The following is a 13,375-nucleotide window of genomic DNA, read 5'->3' as shown; positions in this document are numbered from 1 at the left end:
TACATGTAGCTGTCCAGTTTTGCCAGCACCATCTGTTGAACAGACTCTCATTTCCCCATTGTATGTCCATGGCTCCTTTATCAAATATTAATTGACCATATATGTTTGGATTAATGTCTGGAGTCTCTAATCTGTTCCACTGGTCTGTGGCTCTGTTCTTATGCCAGTACCAAATTGTCTTGATTACTATGGCTTTGTAGTAGAGCTTGAATTGGGGAGCCAGATCCTCCCCACTTTATTCTTCCTTCTCAGGATTGCTTTGGCTATTCGGGGTTTTTGGTTTTTCCACATGAAATTTTGAACTATTTGATCGAGTTTGTTGAAGAGTGTTGCTGGTAATTTGATAGGGATTGCATCAAATCTATATATTGCTTTAGGCAGGATGGCCATTTTGATGATATTAATTCTTCCTAGCCAAGAGCATGGGATGAGTTTCCATTTGTTAGTGTCCCCTTTAATTTCTCTTAAGAGTAACTTGTAGTTTTCAGGGTATAGGTCTTTCACTTCTTTGGTTAGTTTTATTCCTAGGTATTTTATTCTTTTTGATGCAATTGTGAATGGAGTTGTTTTCCTGATTTCTCTTTCTATTGGTTCATTAATAGTGTATAGGAAAGCCACAGATTTCTGTGTGTTAATTTTGTATCTTGCAACTTTGCTGTATTCCGATATCAGTTCTAGTAGTTTTGGAGTGGAGTCTTTAGGGTTTTTTATGTACAATATCATGTCATCTGCAAATAGTGACAGTTTAACTTCTTCTTTACCAATCTGGATTCCTTGTATTTCTTTGTTTTGTCTGATTGCCATGGCTAGGACCTCCAGTACTATGTTAAATAACAGTGAGGAGAGTGGGCATCCCTGTCTTGTTCCTGATCTCAGAGGAAAAGCTTTCAGCTTCTCGCTGTTCAGTATGATGTTGTTGTGGGTTTATCATATATGGCCTTTATTATGTTGAGGTACTTGTCCTCTATACCCATTTTGCTGAAAGTTTTTATCATGAAAGGATGTTGAATTTTGTCAAATGCTTTTTCAGCATCTATGGAGATGATCATGTGGTTTTTGTCCTTCTTTTTGTTGATGTGATGGATGATGTTGATGGATTTTTTAATGATTTACCATCCTTGCATCCCTGAGATGAATCCCACTTTGTCATGGTGTATGATCCTTTTGATATATTTTTGAATTTAGTTTGCTAATATTTTATTGAGTATTTTCGCATCTACATTCATCAGGGATATTGTTCTGTAATTTTCTTTTGTGGTGGGATCTTTGCCTGGTTTTGGTATTCGGGTGATGTTGGCTTCATAGAATGAGTTTGGGAGTATTCCTTCCTCTTCTATTTTTTGGAAAACTTTAAGGAGAATAGGTATTATGTCTTCTCTGTATGTCTGATAAAATTCCGAGGTAAGTCCTTCTGGCCCAGGGGTTTTGTTCTTGGGTAGTTTTTTGATTACCGTTTCAATTTCTTTGCTCGTAATTGGTTTGTTTAACTTTTGTGTTTCTTGCTTGGTCAGTCTTGGAAGGTTGTCTTTTTCTAGGAAGCTGTTCATTTCTTCTAGGTTTTCCAGCTTGTTAGCATATAGGTTTTCATAGTAGTCTTTAATAATTCTTTGTATGTCTATGGAGTGTCTTGTGATTTTTCCATTCTCATTTCTGATTCTGTTGATGTGTGTTGATTCTCTTTTTCTCTTAATAAGTTTGCCTAGAGGCTTATCTATATTGTTTGTTTTCTCAAAGGACCAGATCTTGGTTTCATTGATTTTTTTCTATTGTTTTATTCTTCTCAATTTTGTTTATTTCTTCTCTAATCTTTATTATGTCCCTCCTTCTGCTGACTTTAGGTCTCATTTGTTCTTCTTTTTCCAGTTTCGATAATTATGATGTTAGACTATTCATTTGGGATTTTTCTTCCTTATTTAAGTGTGTCTGGATCGCTATATACTTTCCTCTTAAGACTGCTTTTGCTGCATCCCACAGAAGTTGGGGCTTTGTGTTGTTGTTGTCATTTGTTTCTATATATTGCTGGATCTCCATTTTAAATTGGTCGTTTGTCCATTGATTATTTAGGAACATATTGTTAAGCCTCCATGTGTTTGTGAACCTTTTTGTTTTCTTTGTAGAATTTATTTCTAGTTTTATACCTTTGTGTTCTGAAAAGTTGGTTGGTAGAATTTCAATCTTTTGGAATTTACTGAGGCTCTTTTTGTGAGCTTGTATGTAGTCTATTCTGGAGAATGTTCCATGTGCACTTGAGAAGAATGTGTATCCTGTTTCTTTTGGATGTAGAATTCTATAGATGTCTATTAGATCCATCTTTTCTAATGTGTTGTTCAGTGCCTCCATGTCCTTACTTATTTTCTGCCCAGTGGGTCTATCCTTTGGGGTGAGTGGCGTGTTGACGTCTCCTAAAATGAATGCATTGCATTATATTTCCTCTTTTATTTCTGTTAGTATTTGTTTCACATATGCTGGTGCTCCTGTGTTGGGTGCATATATATTTAGATTGGTTATATCCTCTTGCAGCATATAGATGGGTCTTGCTTTTTTATTCATTCTGTTACTCTGTGTCTTTTGATTGGTGCATTCAGTCCATTTACATTTAGGGTGACTATTGAAAGATATGTACTTATTGCCATTGCAGACTTTAGATTCTTGGTTACCAAAGGTTCAAAGTTATCTTCTTTAGTATCTTACTGCCTATCTTAGCTTGCTAAATGATAATCGTGCTGGATACAGTATCCTTGGTTCAAAGCCCTTCTGTTCAATTGCATTAAATATATCATGCCATTCTCTTCTGGCCTGTAAGGTTTCTGTTGAGAAGTCTGATGATAGCCTGATGGGTTTTCCTTTATAGGTGACCTTTTTCTCTCTAGCTACCTTTAAAACTCTTTCTTTGTCCTTGATTATTGCCATTTTAATTATTATGTGTCTTGGTGTTGTCCTCCAGTCCTTTCGTTGGGAGTTCTGTGTATTTCCATGGTCCGTTCAATTATTTCCTCCCCCAGTTTGGGGAAGTTTTCAGAAATTATTTCTTCAAAGACACTTTCTATCCCTTTTTCTCTGTCTTCTTCTTCTGGTACCCCTATAATACATTCCTTTTGGATTGGTCACACAGTTCTCTTAATATTGTTTCATTCCTGGAGATCCTTTTATCTCTCTCTATGTCAGCTTCTATGTGTTTCTGTTCTCTGGTTTCAATTCCATCAATGGCCTCTTGTATCTTATCCATTCTGCTTATAAATCCTTCCAGAGTTTGTTTCACTTCTGTAATCTCCTTCCTGGCATCTGTGATCTCCCTCCGGACTTCATCCCTTAGCTCTTGTATATTTCTCTGCTTCTTTGTCAGCATGTTTATGATTTTTATTTTGAATTCTTTTCCATGAAGACTGGTTAGGTCTGTCTCCTTCTCTGGTGTTGTCTCTGTGATCTTTGTCTGCCTGTAATTTTGCCTTTTCATGGTGATAGATGTAGTTTCCAGAGTTGGCACGAGTGACGGCTGGAAGAACTTCCCTTCTTGTTCGTTTATGGCCTTCCTCTCCAGGAGAACAGCGACCTCTAGTGGCTTGTTCTGGGTAGCTGCACGCAGACAGGGCTTCTGATTCTTGCCCGGCTGCTATGGAGTTTATCTCTGCTTTTGTTGTGGGCATGGCCTACCTTGGGCCACTGCTCCCATATGGTGGAGCCGCATTGGAGGGGGAACAGCCGGGTGCTATTTATCTGTGTGAGGGGCCTCCATACTCCCTGCTGCTCAGGGGATTAGAGTGCCCAGAGATCCCCAGATTCCCTGTGGCTGGACTAAGTGTCTCAGGACGCTTCCGTCCAGTTTTGGGGTCCCTGTCCCTTTAAGACTTCCAAAAAGCACTCGCTTTTCTTTGTCCCGGGTGCAATGTCTGCAGGGACCCACTCACAGGTCTTACTATCTTGTTTCCCTAGTTTCCAGCACCTCACGCATGCACTGTGTCTGCGCTCCCGGTGCGGATGGCTGGGGCTGGGTGTTCAGCAGTCCTGGGCTCCCTCTCCCTCCCTGCTCAGACTACTCTCCTCCCACCTGGAGCTTGGGTGTGGGGCACTTGGGTCCTGCCGGGCCGGGGCTTGTATCTTACCCCCTTTGCGAGGCGCTGGGTTCTCGAAGGTGTGGATGTGGTCTGGCTGTTGTCCTGTGTCTTCTGGTCTCTCTTTTAGGAAGAGTTTTCTTTGTTGTATTTTCAAAAATAAATGTGGTTTTGGGAGGATATATCCGCTGCTCTACTCACACCGCCATCTTGGCTCCTACCTGATTTTTGCTTTTTTTATACCTTCTATATCTCTCTAAAAATGTTCATTTTTCCTCTAGCTGCTATAATATCTTATAAACAGTTATAATAATTGTATTTAATGTCATGTCTTCTGATAATGGCATATATGTCAAATTCATGTTTCAATTGATAAATTGTTCTCTTCATTATGGATAGAATTTTCCTACCTCTTTGCATACATGGTAATTTTCAATTGAATACCAGACACTTTAAAGTTTACAGATGCTGGATATTTGTGTGTGTGTGTGCATGTGTGTACTCTATAAATAATTTTGTGCTTTGTTCTGAGATACATTGAAGTTACCTGAAAACAGTCTGATCCTTTTGGGATTTGCTTTTAAGTTTTGTTGGCTGAGACAGCATTTATCTGAGGATTCAACCCAATGCCTGATGAATTGTGATTATTTCAACCATGGTGTGTGAGAGAACAGTCACTATTCTCAGCTTACCATCTCTTTTGTTCCCTTCAGGCTTTTTTTCCTGAGCCTTCTCTCATCTTTTCATGTTTCTGATGAATACTCCTCGATGACCATCTGAGGTCTTCTAGAGTCCTCTCTCTGCATATTCCTTTCCTTTCTGGTGCTCTGCTTTGTCAATTCTAGTTGCCTCTGCCTCCCTACCCTTTCTAGCTCCATTTCACAATTCAGGGAATCCACTGGACTCCACCTCAGAGTCCCTGCTTTTTGCTGTGCTGTAGAAAGTCTCAAAACCTGAATCAGAGCTTTTGTATGCCCAGTGCAAAAGGAAGAGGCTAGATCCTTTGTTCAAATATTATTAAAAATTCCCAGACAGTGTCAGCAGGCACTGCACCAAGTGCTGGACTCTGCAGCTGCACAGCTTTCATGGCCATGAATCCAGCCCTGCTCCAGGTAGTGACTGAGGACAATTACATGCTCTTCTGGTTTGTTTCCATATATGGATAGCTAGTCTTCACTGCCCATGCCCACTGTTTCATAAAACACCTTTTCAGGTATTTTGTTCTGAGGTTTAGGTTTTTCAGAGGAGAGAGCAAAACCTTTCTTTGCTATTCTCTCAAACAGAAGTAAAAGTTCCCCTTACTTATCAGCCACCTAGGAACTTTTCATTTATACAGAGCCTTTTACTTCAATCTTGGTTTAACAATTATTTCTTTGATTTTTATCAGTTCAATTTTTCAAGTACTACTAGATGATAATGACATAATTTTATTTGTGTTCTTGAAAACCTGATAAATACCTGAATTACTATTTATGTCATATCTGTCAGAATTGCTTATTAAGGGAATTTGTGTTTGCCTGTGATAAATGTTGAGATTTCCTGACAAATTACAGTGTTTAATGTTGTTTAAGCATCTGGAAGAAAACTAATAGTAGACTTTCTCTGTATCTGGGCAGATATCCTGTGTGTCTTGTCTTGGATGTTACCTCTGATGCTAGAGCACAAATTGAAAATTTCATTTTCTGCCAAAACCTGATAGGTGACACAAAGAAATATTGAGAACTAGTATAAGATACTGTGTGCAGAGCAGTCTGTGGATGACTGAGGAATGGGTATGCAAGGAATATCTGAACAGGTAAGTCTTTTTCTGAAAGAAGCTACAAGCGTAGCTTTCCATGTTAAAAATGATAATAAAAATATTGTACAGGCCAAAGATATATAATGTCCATGGATTTCCTTTTGCTTATGGGTTCTATTTTGTGATCACTTCCTTAAAGCATTGTTGAGATTTTTTTTTAAAACAAAGAAACATGAAAACATAAAACAAAAAATTAGAATAAACTAGAACGACTCTAGTTGACACTATAAAGGGAGGCCAATGCTCCCAACTGCCCATTCCTCCATCACAGATTGAAGGTCACTGGCTGACAGTATACCAAGTTGTTTTCTGAGAAATCAGATGGCTAAGTCTTTGCCCCAGATGTTCAGTTTTTAGTTTGTTTTTGTCTTTACCAAGGATGGTAAAAGCATTAAATTTACAATTATTTTTTCTAATATAGTAACCACTATCCACATGAGGTTATTAAGTCCTTGAAATGTGGCTCATCCAAAATAAAATCTGCACACTGTATTTTACAGATATATTTAAAAGAAAAAGTACAATACATTAATAGTAATTTTTAATATTGATTACATGTTGAAGTAATACTATTTTGGATATGCTAGATTAAGTGAAATATTAGCATTAATTTTGCCTTTTATTACTTTTTAAATACAGTACCAGAAATTTAACATTAATACATGTAAATATATGTCTCGTATTTTTGTTTTAATGGACAGTGATGGTTTCAAAGCACTTGGGTATTTAAGAACATCAAAGAAACAATGCATAGAGCATGCTGGCAATTAGTTTTCAAATTCTCAATTTTTTGAAGACTGAACAAAAGTTTATTTCTAAAAGGAAATGCTTTAAAGCTATCACTACTATTGAGTCCTTTCAAAAATTTTAAAAAGTACCAACACAAAGGATACAATACTTTTCTTTTATCACTATTTCTCTTCAGTAGCTTTGTTATTTTTAATGAAGTCTTATCTTTCCATATGTATATCATTTCAAACATGTTTTTTCTTCATCTAATTTTTTTCCTTATAATAATCCTGTGTGATAGGATAAAAATTATCTCCCTTTTATTTTAACCTTTTCTTTACTAATTTGCCTCTATATAGGGAACAGAACAGCTAAGAGAAACATTTCTTCATTACATAACTTGTAGTTTACTCATTCATTTAGCATTTCCTAGTCAAGAAATCTCTTCTTATTTCCAGAAAATTCATACACTTTTGAAAAATAAGCTGTGCAAAAAATCGATGTGAATTTGCTACACCTTCTTAACCTATGATTTCACTTCGGATATTGCATCTGTGACCCATTGGAGACAGTGCCATTGCAAAACTACTCCTTAGAAAACTGAAGAAAATAATTTCAGCCCATGCTAGACTAAAAAGGAAGATAGTATTATAAAGTCCAAAATTCCTATTTTTCCTTAACTTAGGCCTCACACTTCACATAAGTTGGCTGCAGCTCTAAACTGAGGTCCTTCCTAAGAATCATATGAAAGTTGCAATGGCAAACAGCCATCAACTAAGCCATCTGAGGTATGCTCACAACTGCCTACTGGTCATAAGAGTTCAATAATGTGAACAAACGCTTTTTCATGTGCCAGGTAACTTCATTTGAACTGTACTGAGAAAGATTAGTTCTAGGTGCACTATTAATGTAACAGATAAGTTGCACACTTTGGGATATCAATGTTGCAGAACATGGGAAAAACACTATCAAAACTGACCTTATGTTTCTTTCTTTTGTATTTATAACATTATGTCTATGTCCACATATCATAATTAGTTAGAAAACCTCTGTATTGGTTTTCTAATGATGCCAAAATACATTACCACAAACTTGACAGCTTCAAACACATATTCATTATCTTGCATTTCTGTCCCTCACAAATCTGACATGGGGCTCACTGGACTGAAACCAAGATCCCGGCACCTACTGCACTGTGTTCTGGAAGTTCTGGAAAGAATCTGTTTCCTCACTAAAGGCCACTCACATTCCTTAGCCCGGGGGTTAGCTTCCTTCACTTTCAAAGCCTGTGCCTTTGTATTTGTCCAGCTGTTCTTCTCAGTTACATCTCCTTCTGTCACATCTGGGAAAGGTTCTTCACTTTAAGGATTCATGTGATTGTATTGGGCTCAGGATGATCAACATTCCTCAAGAGCCTTAACTTAGTCTTATTTTCAACATTCCTTTTATGAGAGAGGGGAACATATTAACAGATTCTGGTGATAAGAATGTGGACATCTTTTTTGAAGGGGGCATTGCTCTGCTTACCACAACCTCTATTGCTCTGAGTATTTCCACAGGATATGTGCCTATTAAAAGCAATAATTATTTTCCTTTCATTTTGCATAGGAATTCAGCAAAAAAAAATTGCAATGGTGCAAAAAATATCCCTGCTCATGTAACAACCAAAATCCTTTTTAAGTTATCTCATTATGACATCTTTAAGTCATGTAAGCTTCTATTCAAACCAAGGGCCTGGTTTACACATCAACTTGGATACACAAGACAAGTTGTTAAAAAGTGAAATTTACCTTTATATTTTTCTTTTTTTATCACGACAGATTTTATAAATCCAGCATTTTCACTTTGCTTTCATGGCAAAAGTGAGTTTTTAAAAAATTCCTAAGAGTAAATCATATTTAATACTCAGCATCACATTTAAGATTAAAAATAAAGGGATCAGGAAGACTCCTTTACCTCTCTTGTTGAGTTGATAAATTTTTAGAACAGGGTAAATATTAATCCATCATCAATTAAAATTTGTTCACTGTATTAGCCAAAGTTCTCCAGAGAAACAGAACCATTAAGAGATATATCTCTACTCACCTCTACCTACTATCATCCTATCACCTATTATCTATCATCTATCAATCTATCTATGTAAAGATTTATTATAAGTAATGGCTCATGCTATTGTAGAGGTTAGTATATCTGAAATTTATGTCCTTATCTCGCAGGCTGGAAATGCAGGTTTAGAGTTGTTATCGCAGTTTTATATGCAAAATCTACAGGTGATCCAGCACCCTGGAAACTCAGACATGGTTTGCATGTTACACATGTGAGGAAGAATTGCTTCTTCTTCAGGACACCTCAGTGTTTCCTTTTAAGGCCTTTGACTAATTGGATGAGGCCCTCTTATATTATGGAGGGTAGTCTATTTTGCTTTATGTCAACTGAGTGCAAATGTAGCAATTTCACATCTACCTTACAACAAAATCTAGACTAGTATACAACTAAACAACTGGGCATCAGAGCCTGACCAAATACTGACAGATAAAGTTAACTTACACATTTACAGAAATGATTATGGAATAAAAGCTTCATCCAAAGGACTCGTTATTTTTTGTGAAAGCATTTTAAAATTAAATATATTCTTATATCTATTGATTCAAAAATGTCGAGTGCTTCATACATAGATATTTACTATACACATTTTATATATTTAAATACGCATGCGTATCTATATATCTATGCATAGATATCAGCTAAGCACTGGCCTTATAAGGATGAGTAAGACACTGACTCTGACCTCAAGAAAATTGTTGTCTAATTAAAATGATAAATATATATACAAATTATCCCAGCACAACATCGCTGGTACTAAAAGAAGAATGAATTCATTAGCATGCTTGCAGCATGGAAGGAGTGCCCAAGGACAGAGGACTAGGGAGTCATGTTTGAGGGAACTGATGAAACTGGAAGGTGGACAAAAAAAGGGCATTACAGGCAGAGCATTGCCTATTTAGAGAGTTGAACATTTTGCTCTATCTTGAGTAGAGGGCAAGATGTTAAGAAGGTAAGTGGAGTCATAATGTGAAAAAGCCTTGAATATCAGACCACATTTTGTTTTGCAGGAACTAGAGGGCCATAAGTTTGTGGCTATTAATTAGAGGAATACATCAGATGTGCCATTATAGTTCTTAAAAGGGCTACTTCCATTTGAGGAAAGACACTTCTTCTTTTCTCCCTCCCCAATATATCTAAAAATAACATGAAGATACTCATTCAGTTGCTCAAATATTAAGGGGTTGTGGAAAAGTTTTGATTATTATTTAATTATTTAATTGTTGTAAGTTTTTAATAACTTTCATGGATGATTCTGATTTACAGTGCTGCTTTTAAACATTTTAGGACCATAAATGAGGGGAGAAAAATGGCACCTTCTTTTCTTTGTCTGCTTTGATGTTCACTCTAATGGACCCAGGTCACAAAATATAGAAATGGAATAATTTCCTTGTTAAATATCTCTCCATAAAATGTTAAATGATTATGAAAGATGAAGGTCTTTTTAAGCATGCCTGATTTCATAAGTTTCAGATATATTGAAGTGTTCAATTAACTGCAGGCATATTAATGTATGAGTATATAATTTCTATGCTTTATAACAAATTACCACAAACTTAGTGTATTAAAACAATACACACGTAATATCTCACAGTTTCTGTAAAAATCAGAAATCCTGCTACAAATGAACTGGATCAGGGTTTCTCCAGGCTTACAATCCAGGTATTGGCCATGGCTGCATTTTCATCAGAAGCTCTACTGGGACAAGATCCACTTCCAAGCTCTCTCAGGTTTTGGCAGAATCCATCTTCTTGCACCTGTCAAACTGACCTTGTTTTCTAGCTGCCTTCCAGCTGGGGATGGCTCTTAGCTACTAGAGGCTCTCTGTAGTTTCTTGCCACATGGCCCTTTTCATAGGCCCTCCCATAAATGGCAGCTTACTTTCAAAACCAGGGAAGGAGAATCTTTCTTTTCAGGCTGCTAAAAACCTTGGAGAGATATCCCATTATCTTTGCCATACTGTATAATCTAATCACAGGAGTGACATTCCATTACTTTTGATATTCTGTTTGTTGGAAACAAGTCACAGGTCCCACTGCCAGGAGAAAGGAATACACAAAGGTGAGAATTATTGGGGCTCCCTGGCCATGTCTTCCACAATGAAATGTACAGATAGGTCATGTCTGAGTCTTTTGGAAGTTTCCACTCTTGAAACATTCTGGATCAACATGTAAAAATTATTTTCAGAACGCATTAATAGAGCAATGTTTTCTTTAAAAAAATGTCCAAAACATTAAATTCATTACATTGCTAAGAAAAGGAAGAAATGTAACTTTATTATAAGCTTAATAGGGATTAGTAATCAAAGGGGATTCTAACAATCAATTTAATTAACAATTGTTCTTCCTGAGTCATATCTAGTCTATTTTACATTAGATATATTTCCTAAGACATGCATAGCTTTTTAGTTTGCATAGCTTGAAAGTAATGCATATATTAGAAAAGATATATCTAATGTATACATATATACATATATATGTAAAATACATGTAATTTAAAAATATACACACAAATATATATGTAGGTGTGCATATTTATACTTATATATTTTTAATGTCTAAAAGCACTGAAATGGAAATCTTGTTGGTAAATAGGTATTTTTATGTTGAATCATTTACTGTCATAGATTCACATTAAACATATGAAAATGCAGAGAAAGGTATATATAACCATCCTTCACTTTGCATTTTTGCTACATGTGTATAATGCATCCAGCTCAAAATCCTTGAAGTGTTTCCACCTCTCCAAGTCTGTCTAGGGATAACTTAATTTCAGCAGAATGGCCACATTCACAGGCATATCTGACAGCTAACAGTTCATATGCTGGAGCCCCTAAAACACAATGTGTCACTTCCCAATGAGAAAAGGTCCACAGCAGAAGGTAACAATGCTGTGCAAGGCTTTGGAATGGAATTAGATAATCCTGGGACTTATGAGAGTTTTGCATCAGTGGAAATACTGTGTTGCTAAAGGTAACTCTCATTAAATATCTGCAAAACTAAAACTAACAAATTAAAGTTCTCCATACCTTCTTCCAGAAATGCATCTCTCGTGTTGTTTCTGTGGGGCAGGATTTCCATCTCATGTTCACCATCCAATAATGTAAATCTTAATTTTGGACAGAATTCCAATCTTTACAGGAAGCATTGATGTGAACTATTTCTTTGTGATTCCTATACAATGGCCCCTTTTTTGTTCCACTTAGGGAACTTTATTTAATGAAAAAATAACAGAGAAAAAATATATGCAGTGTGTTTTGCATCATTCTGTCAGGAAATATTTTGTTATTTCTTTGTATTCTGATATGACTTCTTTCCCCTTTGAGGACCCAGCTACACAAAATAAATGCTCCTAACTTGTCCATATGATTTGGTCATGGTCAGCTTCTCCCATCCTGACATTCTCACTCTTCTGTGTCCACAATTTCATATATAGCTTAGATAACCATGTTACCTCACTGTTTAAAATGTTTAGAGAATATATTTGAAAAAAATATGTTTCCCTAACTTGTTACTAACTCTTTGATTTCCTACTTTAGTCTTTCAGTGTCTAATGCAGGAGAATTCATAGTGTCAATTCATAAGAATGCACTTAAGTGAATGGTATTGTGTCTGGTTGCTGATTAGGTATTAAGCTTGAAATATTTTCCTTTAATAGGCAAGTTAGAGCACACATATTTCCTGATAATATGTTTACTAAGATAGATTTAAATAATTGATTAACTAAACATACAAGCAAATTGCTTCATAGGTCATTTCTTTCCCATTGTGTAGAAAGTGCCTGACTCAGGGCTTGAAAATTGTTTCATATTATTGTAAATACGAGTTGACATGAACTCTACTTACATAATCTCCCAATGTCATAGTGACCATAATAAACACTATAACCCACTGATTCCTTTATTCTATAATTTACTAATATAATTAATACATTACAAAACAATCTATATTTTATTAATATACATAACATTAGTGGAGTATTACTGTGTGCAAGCTGTAGTGCATAGAGTATGAATCAGGTATGTACTCTGAATGCAAAAGAGATGCAATGTAATAAGAAACCAGATATTGAAAACAAAAGTTCCGTTGTCATTCTGAATATGGTAATCTGTATGCCTGCTCTCCTACATGCTGCTGTAATGAAAGCTTCCTTTTCCTGCCTCATCTCCACCCTGCAGTGTCCAGCTACATCTGCCTCAGTGGTCAAGCTCCATCCTTTGTGACCCAGACCTTCCACTTCATGGTCGTGGTGACTCAATCATGGAGGTGCCCGGCTATTTAATTTACATTCACCTGTGGTCTATGCAAAATGGGATTAGAAGGATGTAATATCTAAAGACAGTTTCTTTCACAAAAATTCAAACTAACACCATGAACAGACTGAGTAGTGTAGAAGTTTCTGAAAGCTCACTAGATTGAATCATCTGGAGAAGCTGTTATGAGCTGTTGTCCTACACTGAAAGAGCACATTACTTTCCATTAGTACTGGAGCTACATTGGATACTTTGAGGACTATGGTAGGTTAGCTAGGGTTAGCTGGCCTGGGACTATTTTAAGTGAAAGATTCTCCTTAATGTAATTATTCAAGTAAACAGAGTTGGAAGACTTCATAATTCTGGTGGATGTGGGCTTATTCTGTGAATAAGTTGAATTAATCAAAATATTCCAAGCCTGATAATCATTATTTTGTGCGTGAT

Source organism: Manis pentadactyla, chromosome 1 (assembly GCF_030020395.1).
Source record: "Manis pentadactyla isolate mManPen7 chromosome 1, mManPen7.hap1, whole genome shotgun sequence".
Taxonomy (NCBI): domain Eukaryota; kingdom Metazoa; phylum Chordata; class Mammalia; order Pholidota; family Manidae; genus Manis; species Manis pentadactyla.
This window is presented reverse-complemented; position numbering follows the sequence as displayed.